General features: G+C 39.1%; 1 protein-coding gene across 8 annotated transcripts in view; it reads right to left on the bottom strand.

Moving 5' to 3' along the window:
• Nucleotides 1-21,662, bottom strand: part of ADAM23 (ADAM metallopeptidase domain 23) — a 318,624-nt gene that overhangs the window by 206,514 nt on the left and 90,448 nt on the right. For 2 of the 8 annotated variants that reach the window (XM_042995172.1, XM_042995171.1), the window contains exons 4-9: nt 21,191-21,318; nt 19,480-19,680; nt 16,511-16,683; nt 3,466-3,574; nt 1,517-2,090; nt 10-100 (exon numbers count right to left, since the gene is read on the bottom strand). The gene's annotated coding sequence lies outside the window, so the exon portion shown is untranslated. The remainder of the gene's footprint in view (nt 1-9; nt 101-1,516; nt 2,091-3,465; nt 3,575-16,510; nt 16,684-19,479; nt 19,681-21,190; nt 21,319-21,662) is intronic. The other 6 variants (XM_042995177.1, XM_042995178.1, XM_042995173.1 and 3 more) reach the window with 5 other exon arrangements.

Here is a 21,662-nt window from a genome sequence, read left to right as displayed (position 1 = left end):
TAAATATACCTGTGCTCGTTCTGAAGAAGAGACCACAGTGGAACAATTCCAGAAGTCAGGATGTGACTTATTCCAACAGTGTTCCAACAGTATTATTTTTCTGGGAAAAGAAAAGATATTTACTATCAAAACTGCAATGGCCACAGACATTTCTAGGGGAATAGTCGAACACACAAAAATGTATCAAACTGCCGAAGTGTGAAAATATCTAAAGAAAGGTGACCCCTCTTAAAACCTAAAACTAAGGGGGTGCCTGGGTGGTTCAGTCGACTGAGCATCCAACTCTTGATTTCGGCTCAGGTCATGATCCCAGGATCGTGAGATCAGACCCCCAAATTGGGCTCTGTGCTGAGCAGGGGGCCTGCTTAAGATTCTCTCTCTCCCTCTGCCCCTCCCTCGCTGGTGCATGCTCTCTCACTCTCTCTTCCTCTCTCCATTAAAATATTTAAAATATGAAAAAAACTATAATTAAGTTTATAACAATATAACAGTTGTTATATTAACAATATTATGTTATAGGAAGGATAATTAAGACTTCCTGACAGAATAAGATACATTTGAAACACAGTTTAATTTTTTTTCCCCATGACACACACATTAGGCTAGTTTACCCACAGTTTAGAGCATTTACAAGCTGTAGCGCAAAGGGATAAAGCAGCATGTCGTGGTGATTGGTGGTGATGATATATGCTATGCAAAGCTTAGAGGAATTGTGGTTAATAAGAATAATCTGAGTCAACACATAATCATTAAGTCTTCACCAGGTCCCAGAGCAACACCAGGAATTTCTGCAGAAGGAAATTGCCACATAGGATTGGGTGGGAGGTGGGGGGACCTCAACTACTTTTAGAGACAGCAGTTGAATTTTATCGGAAAAGATTAGAACCCCAGCAACAGAATTAATATACCTATGATAATCCCTAACATTTGCATAGTAACAATAGCTAAGCCCTTTAATAATGTCTGCTTTAATAATTACTGTGCATTTACACATCACAAAGTAGTTTTATCTGTTTTATTTTATTTGATCCTCAATTCTGTGACATGGAGAGAGCAAATACTACCATGTTTTAGAAGCTCTATCTTAAGATGTGAGGACACTAAGGCTCACTGATTTTGCAGTGATTCTCTACCCTGGCTGCACATCCAATTACCTAGAGAGCTTTAACAACTTATCAATGCCTGACAATTTAGAATCTTCAAGAGTGGGATCCAACATCAGTGTTTTTAATATCCTCCCAGATTAATTGAATGTGCAGCTAGGGTTAAATGCAATGGGCCAATGGATTTCCCAAGATCATACAGCTGCTTGACATCATAACTGGAATTGGAACCCTGAATTCAAGTCCTATTCTGTTCCTGAGGTCTTTTTCCCCATGTCTGCTCTTTTCACAAGTTAACCTTGAACCAGGAATGATACAAAAAAAAAAAACAAAAAAAAACAAAAACAGTTTAGTATAATTGCCACAGGACTTAAGAAAATATAGAATTAGAAAACATTTGAGTCAGAAATTACCTTTGAGATCATCTAGGAATTCAAAGTCATTATTGTACAATCATAGAAGCAAAGGAGCAGAGTTTAAGCTTGTTGCTCAAGGTCACATCAATCTGTGGCAGAGCTGGGACTGGATTCAGGTTTTCTTTTTCCAGGCTTTCCAGTACTTTCTATCATGCTGTGTACATGGTTTGTTTAAAAAAAAAAATTGACTTGCAAAAATCCTGGTCAGTCTACAGTGTAATCCATTTCCGATCTCCCATATGGCATTGCTTTGTAAACACAAAGAAGGTTGTAGCTCTGAAGTCTCGGTCCCAATAGGACCAGTCCCTCTACACCCAGTCCCATAGTCTGGCTGCATAAAGGAGCCGCGCATCGCAGCACTGGAAGCTGTCCAACATGAACGAAAAGTACTGTGGGGGAGGCCCCGTGCAACCTCAGAGGAAATCCATCCAAATACAATAGCTATTGTCCTCCTACCTCTCTAGTCTTTTGTGTCTCAGATATTTCCAAGGGATAATTTTTTCATCTAGTGAATTTTCTTGTACTACCTTCAGTATATCTTCAGAATTCGACAACTGTAGCTTCTTAAATCCTGTTTTAGATAGTCCCAAATTCAGTGAGAAACAGAAGAGAACACAAGAAATAATAAAAACAAGACAATAACAAGGAGAAGGAGGAGGGAGAAGAGGAATTATTTATACGGCACCTACTGTGTGCCAGATACTGAGTTAAGCCCTTTATCTAGACACCTCATTTAATTTCAGGCAATTCTAAGAAGGAACTACTTTTTTTTTTAACATTTTTTAAAGTTTATTTATTTATTTTGAGAGAAACAGGGGTGGGACATAGAGCGAGAGGCAGAGAGAGAGAGAGAATCCCAAATGGGTTCCACGACGTCGGTGCAGAGCCCGATGAGGGCTCAAACCATGAGACCATGACTCCAGCCGAAATCAAGAGTCAGTCACTTGACTGTCTGACCCACCCAGGTGCCCAAGGAACTACCATTATTGCCCCCAGTTTGACTGAGGAGGGAACTGTGACTTCGGGAAGTGAAGAAATGTCCATGGTCATGTGACCACTAAGAAGCAGAGTTGGGTCAGGAGCCATGTTTGCCTGACTCTAAAGAAGCAAAATCTAGGGGCGCCTGGGTGGCGCAGTCGGTTGGGCGTCCGACTTCAGCCAGGTCACGATCTCACAGTCCGTGAGTTCGAGCCCCGCGTCAGGCTCTGGGCTGATGGCTCAGAGCCTGGAGCCTGTTTCCGATTCTGTGTCTCCCTCTCTCTCTGTCCCTCCCCCGTTCATGCTCTGTCTCTCTCTGTCCCAAAAAATAAAATAAAAAAAAAAATAAAAAAAAAAAGAAGAAGCAAAATCTACTTGACCACCGCCCCAAAACAAAATACCTGAAACTGTCTCTTGAAAGGATCTATAATATTTTTAAATCATGGCACTTGGCTATAAATACAATTTAAAATTTTATTTTGTCTGTTTAAAACCACCAACATATTGATCCATACACAGAACTGTTCAGAATTATGTTCCTAACTCCTTACTAGAGAATTCTGAATGCAGCCATTCTATACAATTATTTGTATAATTCCAAAACAAAATCAATTATGGTGCAGATATTTGTTTCTTACATTGAAGTACCACTCCCTAAGAGAGGGCCAAGAATCTCACTTACTAGAGAATTTAATTTTTTCTATACTTTAAATTAACCACGTCATCACCCATTAGATTTAGTTTAATCTGATCAACACTATAATTAGCAACATTTATTAATCTACCCTATTAAGTATTAATATTATATTTTGCCAACATATTAACGTGTTGAGATTTCTAAAGACATAACTATGAAAGCTTAAACCTTGATCAGTAGTCATTATATATTTTTATTCTGTTCTTCTAAGGCAAAAAGAACAGCTAACATTTATAGAGCTCCTTAGATCATATAATATGCTTTTGCTCACCTTTTGTCATTTCCTATACTGCAGCACATAAATTAAAGCTGAGCCAGCTAGATTATCTCTGTTAGCTTGTCATGGGATTAGACTATTCATATCGTGGATACAGACGTGGCTGAGGGACAGAGAACAAATGATCGACACAGAAAGTCACTGCTCCAGAAGGAAAAGAGAAACTTGAGGATTCTCCAGAGACAAGTTTTAAGACTTTTTACTTGCTATTCTGATAAATTATCTAAGGGGTATATTGCATGCTAAAATGCCCTATCCCGCAGAACACAGTAAGTTTTTCCATGTAATAAAATGTTTGGGTGAACTGAGATAAACTATAAACAAATTTTCTGAGGCTGTGTGACATGGCCAAAAAACTAATAAAAGAATTTTATTATCAACAAGTAAGTTTTGAAATGAGTAACCTAAACTATTTATATATCTAAATAGCTATACATCCCACCTTCAAACATCACTGCACCCATGGTTTATTATCCAAATTGCAGCTGGCAATAACACGCACACATGCGCGTACGCGCGCGCGCACACACACACACACACACACACACACACCCTTTCAACTCCAATGTGGGAAACAGACTGTGGAATTGACTGCCTCCTGAATAAAACAACTTTATCTAAAAATGACAGCAAAACAATACTGATAATCAAATAGAAAATATGACACACCAAACTATGACATACAAGTCCTATAAAGAAATTAAACATGATCCAGGAAAAGGCATTTTAAATGACCAAGCTGCTGCCAGATGAAAACACCTAAAAAGATAAGAACCATACCATCTGGCAAGATAAATAATGAGGATATTTTCAAAGACTTTAAAATCATGAACAGTATACGGGGCGCCTGGGCAGCTGAGTCTCTTAAGCGACCAACTTCCGCTCAGGTCATGATCTCACCATTTGTGAGTCAAGCCTTGCGTGGGGCTCTGTGCTGAGAGCCGGAGACTGGAACCTGGAGCCTGCTTCAAGATTCTGTGTCTCCCTCTTTCTCTGCCTCTCTCCAGCTCATGCCCTGTTTCTCTCTCAGAAATAAATAAACTTTAAAAAATAATAATTTAAAATCATGACCAGGGTAGATAAGGTGAGCATAACCATCCAAATCCTAAAATATGTTGGGAGAGAGCCAAAGCATAAGAGACTGTTAAAAACTGAGAACAAACTGAGGGTTGATGGGGGGTGGGAGGGAGGGCAGGGTGGGCGATGGGTATTGAAGAGGGAACCTTTTGGGATGAGCACTGGGTGTTGTATGGAAACCAATTTGACAGTAAATTTCATATATTAAAAAATTAAAAAAAAATCCTAAAATATGTTCATGAAAGGGTAGCATCTGAAATTTGAGTGATAGATTTTGTGCAAGTAACAAGTAGCACCACACATTGTGTTAAATTAATTTGTAGTGGACCCTTCTTGGGGAACCTCCCCTACTCAGGTATCTCCCCACTTCTGAAAATGTTCTAAGAAATAGGTCCCCATGATTAGGTCTATAATCCATGGTCTTGCTCCCCGAGTTCCTCTCCAAATCCAGCCATAGTTTGTTCATTTAGAATCAGGTACCTGACCTAAGATGGACCACTCACACTGTTTGATCTTCCAGGCACATTTGACTGACTCACTATGGCCAATCAAGTCCTTACTTGAAACTTTCTTAAGACTTTTTTTAGAGCAGTTTAAGGTTTGCAGCAAAGTTGAAGGCAAGGTACAGCAATTTCCCGTATACTCCCTGCCTCCTCCGTTATCACATCCCCTACCAGCGGTACATTCATTACAACTGATGAACCTGTACTGACACATTATCACCAAAAGCCCATAGTTTACATAACTATCACTCTTGGTTGTTGTACATTCTATGGATACGGACAAATGTATGACATACATCCGTCATTATGGTATCATACAGAGTATTTTTACTGCCCTAAATATCCTCTATGCTTTGCGTATTTACCCTTCTTCCCCCAGCTCTGGACAACTACTAAACTTTTTACGTCTCCATATTTTTGCCTTTTCCAGAATGACATATATTTGGAATTATGTAGCCTTTTCAGACTGGCTTCTTTCACTTAGTAGTAATTTTACAGTTCCTTCACATTTTTTCATAGTTTGATAGCTCATGTATTTTTAGTTTTGTATAATATTCCATTGTCTGGATGCACCACTGTTGATTTAGTCATTTTCCTATTGAAGTACATCATGGTTGCTTTGAAGTTCTGGCAATTATGAATAAAGCTGCTATAAACATCTGTGTGCAGGCTTTTGTGTGAACGTAAGTTTTCAATTCCTTTGAGTAAATACCAAGAAGAATGCTTGCTGATCATATGGTAAGAGTATGATTAGTTTTATATGAAACCACTAAACTGTCTTCCAAAGTGAATGTTCCGTTTTGCATTCCCATCTCAATATATAAGAACTTCTGTTGTCCCACATCCTTGCCAGCATTTGGTGCTATCAGTGTTGTAGATTTTTGGCCATTCTAATAGATATGTAATGGTATCATTGTTGTTTTAATTTGCATTTCCCTGATGACATATGGCATGGAGCATCTTTTCATACACTTATTTCTATCTGTGTATGTTCTTTGGCAAGATATTTGTTCATGTCATTGGCCCATTTTTAAATTCAGTTGTTTTTTCTATTGTTGAGCTTTTTCTAATGTTTATTTATTTATTTTTGAGAGAGAGAGAGGAAGAGGAGGAGGAGGGGCAGAAAGAGAGGGAGACAAAGAATCCCAAGCAAGCTCCATGCCATCAGCGCAGAGCCCAAAGCAGGGCTTACACTCATGAACCATGAGATCATGATCTGAGCCAAAACCAAGAGTTGGACACTTAGCCAACCAAACCACCAAGGTACCCCTTTTATTGTTGAGCTTTAAGAGTTCTTTGTATATTTGGTACAACAGTCCTTTCTCAAATGTGTCTTTTGCAAATATTTTCTCCCATCTATGGCTTGTCTTTTTACTCTCTTGACATTGTTTTTTGCAGAGCATAAATTTTTAATTTTAATGAAGTCCAGCTTACAATTATTTCTTTCATGGATTGTACCTTTGTCAATATCCACAAAATAACCTGCTGAGGTTTTGATTGGGATTGCATTAAATCTATAGATCAAGTTGGAAAGAACTGACATCTTGACAATATTAAATCTTCTTATCCATAAACATGAAATATCTTTTATTTTGTTCATCAGAGTCTTGTAGTTTTATTCATATAGATCTTGCGTATTTTGCTAGATTTATACCTAAGTATTTTACTTTTGGGAGTTCTAATATAAATGGTATTGTGTTTTTAATTTCAAATTCCACTTGTTCATTGCTGGTATATAAGAAAGCAGTTAACTTTTGTATATTAACCTTGTGTCCTGCAACTTTGCTATAATTGCTAGTCAGTTCCAGGACTTTTGTTGTTGTTGATGCTTTTGTATTTTCTACATAGATGATATCACCTGTGAAGAAACACGATTTTACTTCTTCCTTTCCTATCTGTATACCTTTTATTTCCTTTTCTTGTGTTATTGCATTAGCTAGAATCCAGTATGATGTTGAAAAGGAGTGGGGAGTGGTGCCTGGGTGGCTCAGTCAGTTAAGCGTCTGACTTCGGCTCAGGTCATGATCTCGTGGTTTGTGAGTTTGAGCCCCACGTCCGGCTCTGTGCTGACAGCTCAGAGCCTGGAGCCTGCTTCGGATTCTGTGTCTCCCCTTCTCTCTGCCCCTCCCCTGCTTGTGCTCTGCCTCTGTTTCTCAATAATAAATAAACATTAAAAAAAATTAAAAAGAAAAGAAAAGGAGAGGGGAGATCCTTGCCTTATAAGAACTTTTCTTAAACTGAAACTAGAAAAAGAGAGTGGGTCCCTCTATGGGGTTATAAAGCCCAACAATATCGTTTCTCATTGTACAGAAGTTGAAAATAATGTCCATTGGCCATGAGAAGCACTAAGAGGATCCTAATAAGGAGACCAAAAGAATTTCTTTTCCAAACCGAGGAACTTTTGAGAGTGAAATGGGTGTTATTAATATTTAAGCCAAAAGAGGACATGTAAGCCAAAAATGTCTTAGAAAAACTCATATGTATGGCCCCCCTAGTCCTTATTAGTAAACAGACAATAATGAAAGAAAAGAACAATGACCATTCTTACACATTTACTTTTGTATGCAGTATTTGAATATTGCAGAGACTGGTTTTGAAAAAAATAATCTTCACTTTAATTGTTGTACTAAAGGTAATTAAATGATTTTTTATTATTTCTGGTCACTGTAGGGAAACATTAAAAACAACAAAAATAGGGACACCTGAGTGGCTCAGTTGGTAGAGCATGTGACTCTTGATCTCGGGGTCATGAGTTCAAGCCTCATGTTGAGCACAGAGCTTACCTTAAAAAAAATAGCAAAAAGATAGTGTAATTAACACGGAGCTGTGATGCCCAGAATGTCCCTCAAAAAAGGTTTGTTGCCCTAGCTGATGGGACTTGTATCAGCAGACACTCTCAGATGTCAGCCCCTTTAGGGATTGCTTCAATGTCAGAGAGTAATACCACTCCCAGGCATGCCTAAGATCACACCATTCCATGGGTGATCCACATTGAACTGGTTTAGGAAGGGATATAAAGGCCTGACCACTTCAAAAAAAAAAAAAGAGGAAAGACTCAAATAAACAAAATCACTAATGAAAGAGGAGGAATAACAACCAACATCACAGAAATACAAGCAATTGTAAGAGAATATTATGAAAAATTATATGCCAACAAATTGGACAACCTAGAAGAAATGGATAAATTCCTAGATACATATAACTTACCCAAACTGAAGCAGGAAGAAATAGAGAATTTGAACAGATCAATTACCAGCAATGAAATTAAATTAGTAATCAAAGAACTCCCAACAAGCAAAGTCCAAGACCACACAGCTTTTCAGGAAAATTCTACCAAACATTTAAAGAAGAGTTAATACTTATTTTTCTCAAACTATTCCAAAACACAGAAGAGGAAGGAAAACTTCCTCTATGAAGACCAACATTACCCTGATAGCAAAACCAGATAAAGGCACCATAAAAAAAAAAAGAGAGAGAGAGAACTACAGGCCAGTATCACTGATGAACAGAGATGCAAAAGTTGTCAACAAAATACTAACAAACCAAATCCAACAATACTTTGAAAAACCATTCACCACAATTAAGTGAGATTTATTGCTGGGATGCAAGGGTGGTTCAGTATTCACAAACCAATAAATGTGATACATCACATCAATAAAAGAAAGGATAAAAACCATATAATCATTTCATAGGTGCAGAAAAAGCACTTGACAAAGTACAACATCCACTCATGATAAAAAACCCTTAACAAAATAGAGTTAGAGGGAATGTACCTCAACATAATAAAAGCCTTATATGAAAAGCCCACAGCCAACATCATACTCAATGGGGAACCACTGAGAGCCTCTCCCCTAAGGTCAGAAACAAGACCAAGATGTCCACTCTCACCACTCTTATTCAGTATAGGTCTGTAAGTGCTGGCCACAGTAACCAGACAAGAAAAAGAAATAAAAGACATCCAAATTGGTAAGGAGGGAGTAAAACTTTCACTGTTTGCAGATAACATGATACTGTATGAGGAAAACCCTAAAGACTCCACCAAAAAATAGAACTGACATACAAATTCGATAAAGTCATAGGATACAAAATCAATGTGCAGAAATATGTTGCATCTCTAAACACTAATAATGAAGCAGCAGAAAGAGAAATTAAGAAAACAATCCCAGTTATAGTTGCACCAAAAATATTAAAATGCCTAGGAATAAGCTTAACCAAAGAGGTAAACAACCTGTGCTCTGAAAACTAGAAAACATTGATAAAAGTAATTGAAGATGACACAAAGAAATGCAAAGACGTTCCATGTCATGGGTTGGAAGAATAAATATTGTTAAATGTCTACACTACCCAGAGCAATCTACAGATTTAATGCACTCCCTATTAAAATACCAAAACCATTTTTCACAGAACTAGGACAAACTAACCTAAAATTTGTATGAAACCACAAAGGACCCCAAATAGCCAAAGCAATGCTGAAAGAGAAAAATAAAACTCAAGGTATCACAATTCCAGACTTCAGGTTATATAACAAAGCTGTTGTAATCAAAACAGCTGTTGTAATCAAAACAGTATATGGCACAAAAATAGACATATAGATCAATAGAGCAGAACAGAAGACCCAGGAACAAACTTGCAATTATATGGTCAATTAGTCTTTGACAAAGAAGGCAAGACTATGCAATGGGAAAAAGTCTCTTCAACAAATGGTGTTGGGAAAACTGGATAGCTAAATGCAAAAGGATAAAACTGGACCACTTTCTTACACCGTACACAAAAATAAACTCAGAATATATTAAATGTGAGACCTGAAACAATAAAAATCTTAGAAGAGAGCACAGGCAGAAAATTCTCTAACATTGGCCATAAAAACTTCTTTCTACATATGTCTCCTGAGGCAAGGGAAATAATAGCAAAAATAAACCACTTGGACTACTTCGAAATAAAAAGCTTCTGTACAGCAAAAAAAAATAATCAACCAACCTAAACAGCACCCTACCGAATGGGAGAAGATATTTGCAAATTACATATCCGATAAAGGGTGAGTATTCAAAATACACAAAGAACTGACCCAACTCAACACTCAACAAATAATCCAATAAAAAATGGGTAGAAGACATGAACACCTTCAAAGAAGACATACACGTGGCCGAAAGACCCATGAAAAGATGCTCGGCATCACTCAGCATCAGGGAAATTCAAATCAAAACCACAGTGAGATATCACCTCACACTTGTCAGAATGGCTAAAATTAAAAATACAAGAAACAATAAGTGTTCATGAGGATGCGGAGGAAAAGGAAACCTCGTGCACTATTGGTGGGAATGTAAACTGGTGCAGCCACTGTGGAAGACAGACAGCATGGAGTTTCCTCAAAAAGTTAAAAACAGAACTTCTCTACAATTCAGCAATCACACTACTAGGTATTTACCCCCAAAATACAAAAACACTAATTCAAAGAGATATATGCATCTGTATATTTATTTCAGCATTATTTACAATAGCCAAACTATGGAAGCAGCCCAAGCGTCTGTCAATAGATAAATGAATAAAGAAGATGTGGTGAGGGCGCCTGGGAGGCTCAGTCAGTTGGGCGTCCGACTTCGGCTCAGGTCACGATCTCGCGGTCCGTGAGTTCGAGCCCCGCGTCGGGCTCTGTGCTGACAGCTCAGAGCCTGGAGCCTGCTTCGGTTTCTATGTCTCCCTCTCTCTCTGCCCCTCCTCCATTCACGCTCTGCCTCTCTGCCTTTCAAAAATGAATAAATGTTAAAAAAAATTTTTCTAAAGAGGTGGTGTGTGTACATACAATGGAATACTAATCAGTCATAAAAAAAGAATGAAACCTTGCCAGTTGCAACAACATGGACGGAGCTAGAGGGTATAATGCTAAGCAAAATAAATCAGTCAGAGAAAGACAAATACCATATGATTGCAATTATATGTGGCATTTAAGAAGAAAAACAAATGAGCAAGATAAGAAAAGAGATACAAACCAAGAAACAGACTCTTAACTATAGAGAACAAACTGGTGGTTACCAGAGGGGAGTTCGGTGGGAGCATGGGTGAAATAGAGTGAAAAGAATTAACAAGTACACTTGTCGGGGCACCTGGGTGGCTCAGGTGGCTAAGGGTCCAGCTTCAGTTCATGTCATGATCTCACAGTTCGTGAGTTCAAGCCTCGTGTGGGGCTCTGTGCTGACAGCTCGGAGCCTGGAGTCTGTTTCAGATGCTGTGGCTCTCTGTCTCTCTGCCCCTCCCCCACTCATGTTCTGCCTCAAAAAAGTAAATAAACATTAAAGACTACACTTCTTATGATAAGCGCTGAGTAATGGGTAGAATTGTTGAATGACTATATTGTACTCCTGAAACTAGTATAACACTGTATGTTGACTATACTGGAATTAAAATGAAAAACTTATTGGGGCGCCTGGGTAGCTCAGTCAGTTAAGCTTCCAACTCTTGGTTTCGGCTCAGGTCATGATCTCATTGTTCATGAGTCTGAGCCCTACTCAACTGGGGGATTCTCTCTCTCCCTCTCTCTACCCCTCCCCTGCTCACGCATACACATGTATGCACTTTCTCTCTCTCTCTCTCTCTCTCTCTCTCTCTCTCTCTCTCCCCCTCTCTCAAAATAAATAAATAAACTTTTAAAAAACTTATAAACAGGGACACCTGGGCGGCTCAGTTGGTTAAGTGTCCGTCTTCAGCTCAGGTCATGATCTCATGGTTCGTGAGTTCGAGCCCCACGTGGGGCTCTGTGCTGACAGCTCAGAGCCTGTAGCCTTCTTTGGATTCTGTGTCTCCCTCTCTCTCTTCCCCCTCCCCCACTTGTGCACCCCCCCTCTCAAAAATAAACATTTTAAGAAAATAAAAAATAAAAAACTTATAAACAAATAAATGCCTGACCTTTCTGACTTACATTGCCAGATGTAGCAAATGAAAATACAAGACATTCAGTTAAATTTGAATGTCAGATAAATAATGAATAATTTTTAGCGTAAGTATGCCTCATCCATCTTTGCTACTAAACTAAAACTACACAAGTGGTAGTTTCTTAAAGGATGGTTGCATGTAGAACTTAAGACCGTATCATTGAATATTTTACACTGTTACGTTAAATACATAGCGCTTCTTGCACATGTAATTGATGGCTATTTTACCCAATGTATTTGTTTAGATGGGGCATATTTATAATATAGTAGAGCTAGGATTGCTATGGTCTTCTTTTTTTCAAGTTTATTTATTTCTTTTGAGAGAGAGAGAGAGCACAAATGGGGGAGAGAGAGAGAGAATCCCAAGCAAGCTCTGTGCTGCAAGCATGGAGCCCAACACGGAACTCAAACCCATGAACGGTGAGATCATGACCTGAGCCAAAATCAATAATCAGATGCTCAGCCAACTGGGCCACCCTGGCGCCCCCGTTCTGGTCTTTGTATCAACTTTATGATATATCTGAGCCCTGTGCAATCAAAATGTATACACATTCATTTCCATTTTATTGTCTTTTAAAGAGAAATACTGGTAGTTAATCTTCGATTTACTGACCCTGGTATTTCACGTTCTAAGTCAAGAAGGCAATCCTCAATTACAACATTATTCTTTTGGGGATACACAACACATTTGGTGTTGATCTGCCTTACTGAACAGCGTATGGGAAACGTACCTTCGCAAAACTCAGGAACTGCTGGGAACAGCAGAAGGCACAACTGTGCAGTGGGAGGAACATGCAACTCAAGGCTGAAGAATCAAAGGTCATGTTTCAGCCTTATGAGGAATTTAAAAAGTGGTATCTATGAAAGTGTTTGATAAATTCTAACATACTACAAACTTGCCAATGATCATATTTTGGAACTTACAGTTAGTTAAATGTTTGCTGGTTGATATAAATTATCATAAGGAAGTAACAGGTTTGGTTTATGTCTCTGATATTTAATATTTATCTCATGGAAGACAACGATGCTTTACTATAGCATGAGCCTTGGGACAAATCATCAGCCGTAGTTTGGTGGTACCCAAGGACGCGTATTTCATTTCATTTTCTGGGACTCTTCTGAGAAATGGGGCAATGTTTGTGACTGAAAATCCACCGTATGGGGTAGAGTACTGCATATACATATTATATTGTAGGGGTTTTGTTATTATTAATATATATATTCCTTAGTACCTAGGGTTTCTTTTCCTTTTATCATCATACCATCATACCAAGTGTTCATCTATTTTATTGGCTCTCTGTCAATCACTATGAAGAAATGAGATGCTCAGTCAACCAGGTGAGGGAAACACAAAAGGAACCACCTCCAGTCCAGTACCAGGATACATAAAGGTAACAACAGTAGTTATGATCTCTACTTGAAGAAGTTCAACCTATACCCACTCTGCTATGAACCCACACTTTGCTCTATCCCTCCACTGCCAGTCCCTCCCCTGCCCTACCACTGCTCCCTTGGCCATCTAGCTTCCCATTGCTTCTGTCCCCTCACTGTCCTTGCATCTCTCCCTAGCTTTTCTAGAATCATTTTCTCTCTTATCTAATCCCTTGTGATCAGTATTCCTTAGGGTGACTATGGAGTATATAGCTTTTCTGTCATGGCTTTGGAATAATTTCTCAGAAATTAAGATACGCTAAACAGTCCAATAGGTCAACCAGGAACCATGCAGAGTGCTGTGGGGCTTTGTTAAGCAACGATTAGGGAGGGTAAGCTGAAAGAATGCGCCTATAACAAGGGAGCCTCCATTTTCAATGAGGGAGTACTGGGATGGGAGAGGGAGAAGCAATGCCTCTAACAAATTTGACCACATACTCATTTTGCCTGGGATCAAGCCTATCTGCAGATTCTGCTGGCCATTTTTGTTTATTGCAGATGGAAAGTTCACATGGTTGTTCCAAAGCAAAAGGAAATATTACCGGAATATTGAAAATTTGGATAATGAAAATAGCACAACAGAAGGAAGCTGGTCATATTTAAAATAAAATAAAGTTAGAGAAAAATAGAAGAAATCATGGTATGAAAGAAGTTCTGGGTCAAAAGTCATTAAATTCATCCTCCCTCTCAGAACAGAGATTCCATCTATAACAGGAATAGAAAAGTCAAATGCCTAGAAGGACCAGACAGGTAATGAAAAAAGTGAAGGTATCATGCAATTAGGAGTGGTGGTGGGGGGCACCTGGGTGGCTCAGTCGGTTAAGTGTTGGACTCTTGGATCGGCTCAGGTCATGATCTCACGGCTCGTGAGTTCGAGCCCCGCATAGGGCTCTGCGCTGACAGTGCAGAGCCTGCTTGGAATTCATTCTCTCTCCCTCTCTCTGCCCCTCCCCTGCATGCATGAGCTCTGTCTTTCCCTCCCTCTCTCTCCCCCCCCCCAAAATAAAGAAAAGAAAAGGAAAAAAAAGAAGAAGAAGAAGTTGTTGGGACTGTGGCCAAAAGGGAACACGCGCCTTGTCTACATGGGGCAGTCCCTACACAGCTCTATCCAGTTGTGATCTTCAGTTAAATGGGCCCGTTGCTGCTAGTTCTCCTAATATTTCAAGAGGAATTGGAAATCCAGATTTTTGGTGACTTTTAAAAGAGATTAAATATTAACTACTTATTCAAATGTTTTAAAATGGTGGGAGATGGGCTAGGTTGGTGAGGGTATTAAGGAGGGTACTTGTGATGAGCCCTGGGTGTTGTATGTAAGTGACGAATCACTGAATGCTACTTCTGAAACCAATATTGCACTGTATATTAACTAACTAAAATAAAAGTAATACAAAAAACTTTAAAAAGTTTTTTAAAGAAAAATTAAATAATTAAATTAAGTTAAATTAAATTAAATTAAATTAAATTAATAAATAAAATAAAAATACCTCCTGAACTCAAAGACAACGTGAAAGTGAGCCACACTTGGCTCACAACCATTCCTCTTGCTCTGCACAAAAAAACCTGACTGTAGCCCAACACACATTTCAATAGTTCTAATCCTGAACTCTTTCTTACACTGAACCAAAGACCATAGTGGCATAACTTCCACTCTAGATCATATGAACCCTGTCCTTCAGATCAAGACAGAATAACCCTGTTTCGTGTATCTCCCTTCTGTTCTTGAAATATGTCCTTCAAAAACAAAATGCCTAAGCCTTTATCACCTCTTTCCTTTCTAATCCATCCAATCCCTCTTTGCTCTCCAAATTTTTTTTTTTCTTAATTTATCACTGGGTTATGCTTTTCTTTAAATTTTGTTTAGTTTTCACCTTGCTCCTTCTCAGGTACCTACAGAGACTCTCTATTGTCTTTGGTTTCAAGTGCCTCTGTAATTTGACACATGGTTACCTATTTTAATCTCCCAGTTTATACCTTCTGCTCTGACATATTGTTAGCGAGAAATTATTCTTCCATTCTCTATGTTTCTTTCCAAAGCATATTGGAAGTCTATTACATTCTACTCCTAGCTTCTCTCTGTCCCTTTACTGTCTCCACCCTTGGGGTACAGATGAGATTTATCTGATGAGTAAAATTGAAAAGAATAATCTGAGCTGGACATACTCAGACCAACTTCCCTTTCTCTTCTACTGGGATTGAGCTGCCCACAGAGAATAGAAGTCCTCCAACAGTAACAGAGTGATGTTTCAGCCTCCAACCCTCCTTTAAATTGTACAGAATCTGTTGAGACAACTAGGCAGCTATTTATTGGGCTCTCTGAAAAATACAGTCCACCATGTTTTTTCTCACCTCAGAAGATTCTGAAATGCCACAGATCACTCACTGTAATGGAAAGGAACCTTGGAGAATATTTAGTTCAGTAGCATTATATATTAGAGATAGGAAAAGTGAATCCCCAAAAATTTAAGTAACTTGCCCCAAACTAGTTAGTTAGTAGTAGACACTAAACAAGATTTTTAAAACAGGATTTAGGGGCGCCTGGGTGGCTCAGTCGGTTAAGCGGCCGACTTCGGCTCAGGTCCTGATCTCGCGGTCCGTGAGTTCTAGCCCCGCGTAGGGCTCTGTGCTCGCAGCTCAGAGCCTGGAGCCTGTTTCAGATTCTGTGTCTCCCTCTCTCTGACCCTCCCCCGTTCATGCTCTGTCTCTCTGTCTCAAAAATAAATAAACGTTAAAAAAAAAACAAAAAACAAAAAACAAAAAAACAGGATTTAGAAGTTTGAAAAAAATTGGATTAACCATTAAAAAATGTCTATTAGTATATGGCAAAATTCAAAATTATCATCTTGGATTAATAATTATAAATTCTGATCAAATAGTTTTACTGTAATATTTATATACTGTATTAGTTATGAGTACATTAAAAATCTAAACTCTAGTTTATTTTATTAAAGGTAGCCTCATGGCTTGGAACTCTGGTAATTCATATTACTCAAAAAAGCACTGTATTAGAGAAAAATATATCCAATATGATATATACACAGACAAACACACACACACACACACACACACACACGTAAAGAAATTTATTATAAGGAATTGGCTCACCCAATCATGGAGGCTGAGAAGTCCCAGGATCTTAGCCAGCAGGTGGAAAGCCATGAAAGTCAATATATAATTCTAGCCTGACTTTGAAGGCCTGAGAACCAGGAGAGCCAATGGTGTAAGTTCCAATTTGAAAACCAGTAGGATCAGGACCAAAGTTGAGCCAGTGTTTCAGTCTGAGTCAAAGGGCCAGAAAAAAATCAATGTCTCAGCTCAAATAGGCAGGAGTTCCCTCTTATTCACAAGAGAGTCAGTCTTTTTGTTTTATTCAGGCCTTCAGCTGATTGGATGTGGCCCACTCACATTAGGGAGGCAATCTGCTTCACTCAGTCTACCAATTCAAATGTTTATCTCATGCAAAAACTCTCATAGACACATCCAGCAGAATGTTTGACCAAATATCTGGGCCATGTGGCCCAGTCAAGTTGACATGTAAAATTAACCATTCACAAAGTCCACCCCTTGTCAGCTTGGCACCCATATAAATCTCCTTAAACCATACTTAATCTCAGAATAAAGACAATAACAAGGTCATAATTCTGCCAAACATGATATAACTATCATGCATACAAACAAAAATGGACTAGCTCTTTCCACAGAAGAGGGCATAAAGTCCTTGAGTGACTTTTATTCTTCTCCTTGATATCCATAACTCAAATTGGTAACTTAAATACTGTGATGTAAATTGAACAATAAATACTATGACATAAATTCCATACCTCTATGTTACATAATAAAGGAATAAGAGAAGGAAGAAAACAAAAACATTTGAGATGTAGGTCATATATATGTATAATATATGTGATAGATACATATATGATGGATATCTATAAATATAAACATGTATATATGTAAATATACACATTTGTAATCAAAAAAATTTATAAGGAGGAAATACTCCTGGCAGTTACAGTAACTGGTCATGTGGTTATAAGTGGTATTTATTTATTTATTTATTTATTTATTTATTGAGAGAGTGAGTGCATGTACACACACATGCAGGCTCCATACTCAGCACATAGCCTGATGCAGGGCTCAGTCCCACAACTGTGACATCATGACCTGAGCCAAAATCGAGAGTTGGATGCGCAACCAACGGAGTCACCCAGGTGCCCCTGTAACGGGTATTTATGACTACCTTCTACAAAACCCATTCTGTATTTCCTTTGCCTTCAGGCAGCACTTCATCTGATTGTAATTCTTTACTTAGTGGGATGGCCCAAACCTTCATTCCTGAAGGGTCTGAGTCATTAGTTTTCCTGTTTAGATTGGTTGTTGTAGTTTTCTATTGACCTTTACCACGGGGCATGGTGATACTCAGAGATGCCCAAGCAGGATGGCAGTATAAGAATTTCTAGTACTTGTCTCCTACCAGCAACACCAATTGGAATAACTATCCATGCATGAAAATAGATTCCAGGTGAGGCATTACAGCACCTGGGTGGAGCCCAAAAATAAGGAAAAATTGATTGAAGCCAGTAGGAAAGAGTTTCTCATTACCCCTGTCATGACTTTCTCAAGCCTGGCCAGCCCAGCATGGAAAGAAACACCTCCTTGTAGGGGAGACAGAGTGCAGTTAGCACCCAACTTCACAACAGAGGCAGAAAAAGCATTTGACAAAATTTAACATCCATTCATCATAGAAATATCTTTTTTTGATTAAAAAAAACTCTCAACAAAGTCGCTTTAGAATTAATGTACCTCAATGTAATAAAGTCCACATATGACAAGCCCACAGGTAACATTACATTCAATGGTGAGAGACATACAAACGGCCAACAAGTACATAAAAAGATGTTCAACATCACTAATGCCCATCATCAGGAAGATGCAAATCAATACAATAAGATATTGCTTCACACCTGTTAGAAAAGCTATTATCAAAAAAAAAAAAAAAAACCAAGAGATAACAAGTGTTGGTGAAGATGTGGAGAAATTGGAAGCCTTGTACACTTGTTGGAGGGATACAGACAAAATGGAAAATAGTATGTAGTTTCCTAAAAAATTAAAATCGGATTTACCAGGTAATCCAGCAACTCAGCTTCTAGGTATATGTCTGAAGGAAGTGAAATCACTATCTTGAAGAGATAGCTACACCCCCATATTCATTGTAACATTATTCACAATAGCCAAGTCATAGATTCAATTTAAGTATCCACAGACATGTAAATGGATGAAGAAAATGTGGTATATATACATATAGAATATTCTTCAACCATAACGAAGAAGGAAATCCTGCCATTCACATCAACATTGATGGACATTGAGGACGTTACACTAAGTGAAATAAGTCAGGCAGAGAAAGACAAATATTATATAATCTCATTCATGTGGAATCTAAAAAAGCTGAACTCATAGAAACAGAGAGTAGAATGGTTGTTGCCAAAGGCTAGGGATTGGGGAAAATGAAAAGATGTTGGTCAAAGGGTACAAAGTTCCAATTATAAGATGAATACGTTTTGGGGATCTAATGTACAGCATGATGACTATAGTTTAACAATGCTGCATTATATACTTGAAAGTTGCTAAGAGAGTAAATCATAAAAAGTAACTATGTGAGGGGCACCTGGGTGGCTCGGTCGGTTGAGCGTCCGACTTCGGCTCAGGTCATGATCTCATGGCTAGTGAGTTCGAGCCCCGCATCCGTCTCTGTGCTGACAGCTCAGAGCCCGGAGCCCGCTTCAGATTCTGTGTCTCCCTCTCTCTCTGCCCCTAACCCACTCGCATTCTGTCTCTGTCTCTCTCAGAAATAAATAAACATTAAAAAAAAGTTTTTTGAAGTAACTGTGTGAGGTGATGAAGGTGTTAATCTTACTGTGTTAATCAATGCACAATATATACGTGTATCAAATTGTCACACTATACACCTTAAACTTACACTATGTTATATGTCAATTATCTTAATTAATCTGGAGAGAAAAAGAGAGAGAGAGACCCTAAGGGATCTTTTGCATTCCAGATACACTCCTTACTTTCATTGTGGAGTAGTAGTCCAATTTTCCTTTGGTCGGCAGGATCACTTTTTCCAGCCAGCACATTAACTCCCTTCTTTGCTTATTGATTCAGAGGCATGAGTAGTTTCAAGTGGCTGGACAGCAGTCTTAACTTCTAATTCAATGGAATCACCAGTATGTCTCCTGAAGGAAGCATTCCTGTCTTTGGAACTAAGACCTCTGACAAGAAGACAATAAGGTCATGGGAGCAGGAAGCAAAATTTTGCCAGTGGGTTACTATGGGTAACAGTGACTCGTGTCACTCCTATTTCCACCTCTTGTTCCCTGGACCCATGATTTCTATCTTTGGGAGAAATAGCACCATATATTAGATGCTGATTCTGAGCAAATACAGCCTTCCACAGAACCTTGCCCCAGGTTGCAAGATATTGTGACCTAGCTGGCACTGTAACAAAGTCTTCATAAGGCCATTCTACCATTCTTTAAAACCAATTGCTTCAGGATGGTGGGGGACACTGTAAGACCAAAGGAGCCCATAAGCATGAGCCCGTTGCCACACTTCTTCTGCTGGAACTGAGTTTCTTAATCCAAAGCAATGGCGTGCAGCATACCATGCCAGTGGGTAGGCATTCTGTAAGTCCACAGATGGTAGTTTTGGCAAAAAACATTGCATGCTGGAAGGCAAATCCATATCCAGAGTAAGTGTCTATTCCGGAAAGATCATGAGCTTTGGGGCCACTTTTTTCACGTAACTTACTTGTGCCTTTGGGGCCTGCTCCGGCTCAATCACAAACATACCACTTCCCTCTGGTATTGCTGTGCACATCCACCTTTATGACTTGGTGGGAGGTAACACCCAGTTAATGATGGGCAGCTCAGTGTGCAAGTTAACTTAGTTTCCAATAGTTAAGTTTTCAGTCTCCACTAAGGCTCAATAGCAAGTCAAGAGTTGCCTCAAAAAGGGAGTAGTTATCTGAAGAGGATGACAGGACTTAGCTCCAAAATCCTCAGGGCCTAGGTGGCAATTCGTCTATAGGAGCATGACAAAAACTCCAAACAGCATCCTTATCTGCCTGTGACATATTTAGTACAACTGGATATATAGGCTCATATGGCCCAAGTGGCAGAACAGCTTGCACAGCAACCTGGAGCTATTGCAGAGGCTTCTCTTGTTCTGGGTCCCACTCAAAACTAGCAGCTTTTTGAGCTACTCAGGAAATGGACCAGAGTAACATACACAAATGAGGAATATGCTGCCTCCAAAATCCAAAAAGGTCAACTGGGTGTTGTGCCTCTTTTTTTGAGTAAGGAAGAAGCCAACAACATATCCTTTACCTTAAAGGAATAAAGAATACACGCCCCATACCACTGGAACCCTAGAAATGCCACTGAGGTAGAAGAACCCTGAATTTTAGCTGGATTTATTTCCCAACCTCTGACATACACATGTCCTAACACTAAGTCTAAAGCCGTTGCTACTTCCTGCTCACTAGGTGCAACTAGCATAATGTCGCCAATATAACAAACCAATGTGACATTCTGTGGAAGGGAAAGGTGATCCAGATCCCTACAAACTAAATTATGGCACAGGGCTGGAGGGTTGATATACCCTTGACGTAAGACAGTGAATGTATATTGCTGGGTCTTGCCAGCTAAAAGCAAACTGCTCCTAGTGGACCTTACAGGTAGGGGTGGAGAAAAAGCATTTGCCAGATCAATAGCTACGTACCAGGTATCAGGGGATGTGTTAATTTGCTCAAGCCACGAAACCACAGACAGCACAGCAGTTGCAGCCGGAAACACCACTCGGTTAAGCTTATGATAATCCACTGTTATTCTCCAGGATCCATCTGTCCTCTGCACAGGCCAAATAGGACAGTTGAATGGGCATTTGGTGGGAATCACCGCTCCTACATCTTTCAAGTTCTTGATGATAACACTAACCTCCACACTCCCTTCAGGAATGTAATATTGGTTTGGGTTTACCAATTTCCTAAATAGGGTCAGTTCTAGTGCCTTCCACTTGGCCTTTCCTACTATAACAGGCAACAGTTGGATATATGAAAATGGAGTTCATAGGGAAAAGATACAATTGGGAGTCATAATGTAGGTGGTATTTAAAGCCATGAGATCACCTCACTGCACGTGATCACCAAGGAAATGAGTGGAGATAGAAAAACTGAGAACTGACCTTGGAAGCA

The sequence above is a fragment of the Panthera tigris genome, chromosome C1, assembly GCF_018350195.1.
Source record: "Panthera tigris isolate Pti1 chromosome C1, P.tigris_Pti1_mat1.1, whole genome shotgun sequence".
Lineage (NCBI taxonomy): Eukaryota > Metazoa > Chordata > Mammalia > Carnivora > Felidae > Panthera > Panthera tigris.
This window is presented reverse-complemented; position numbering and strand designations above follow the sequence as displayed.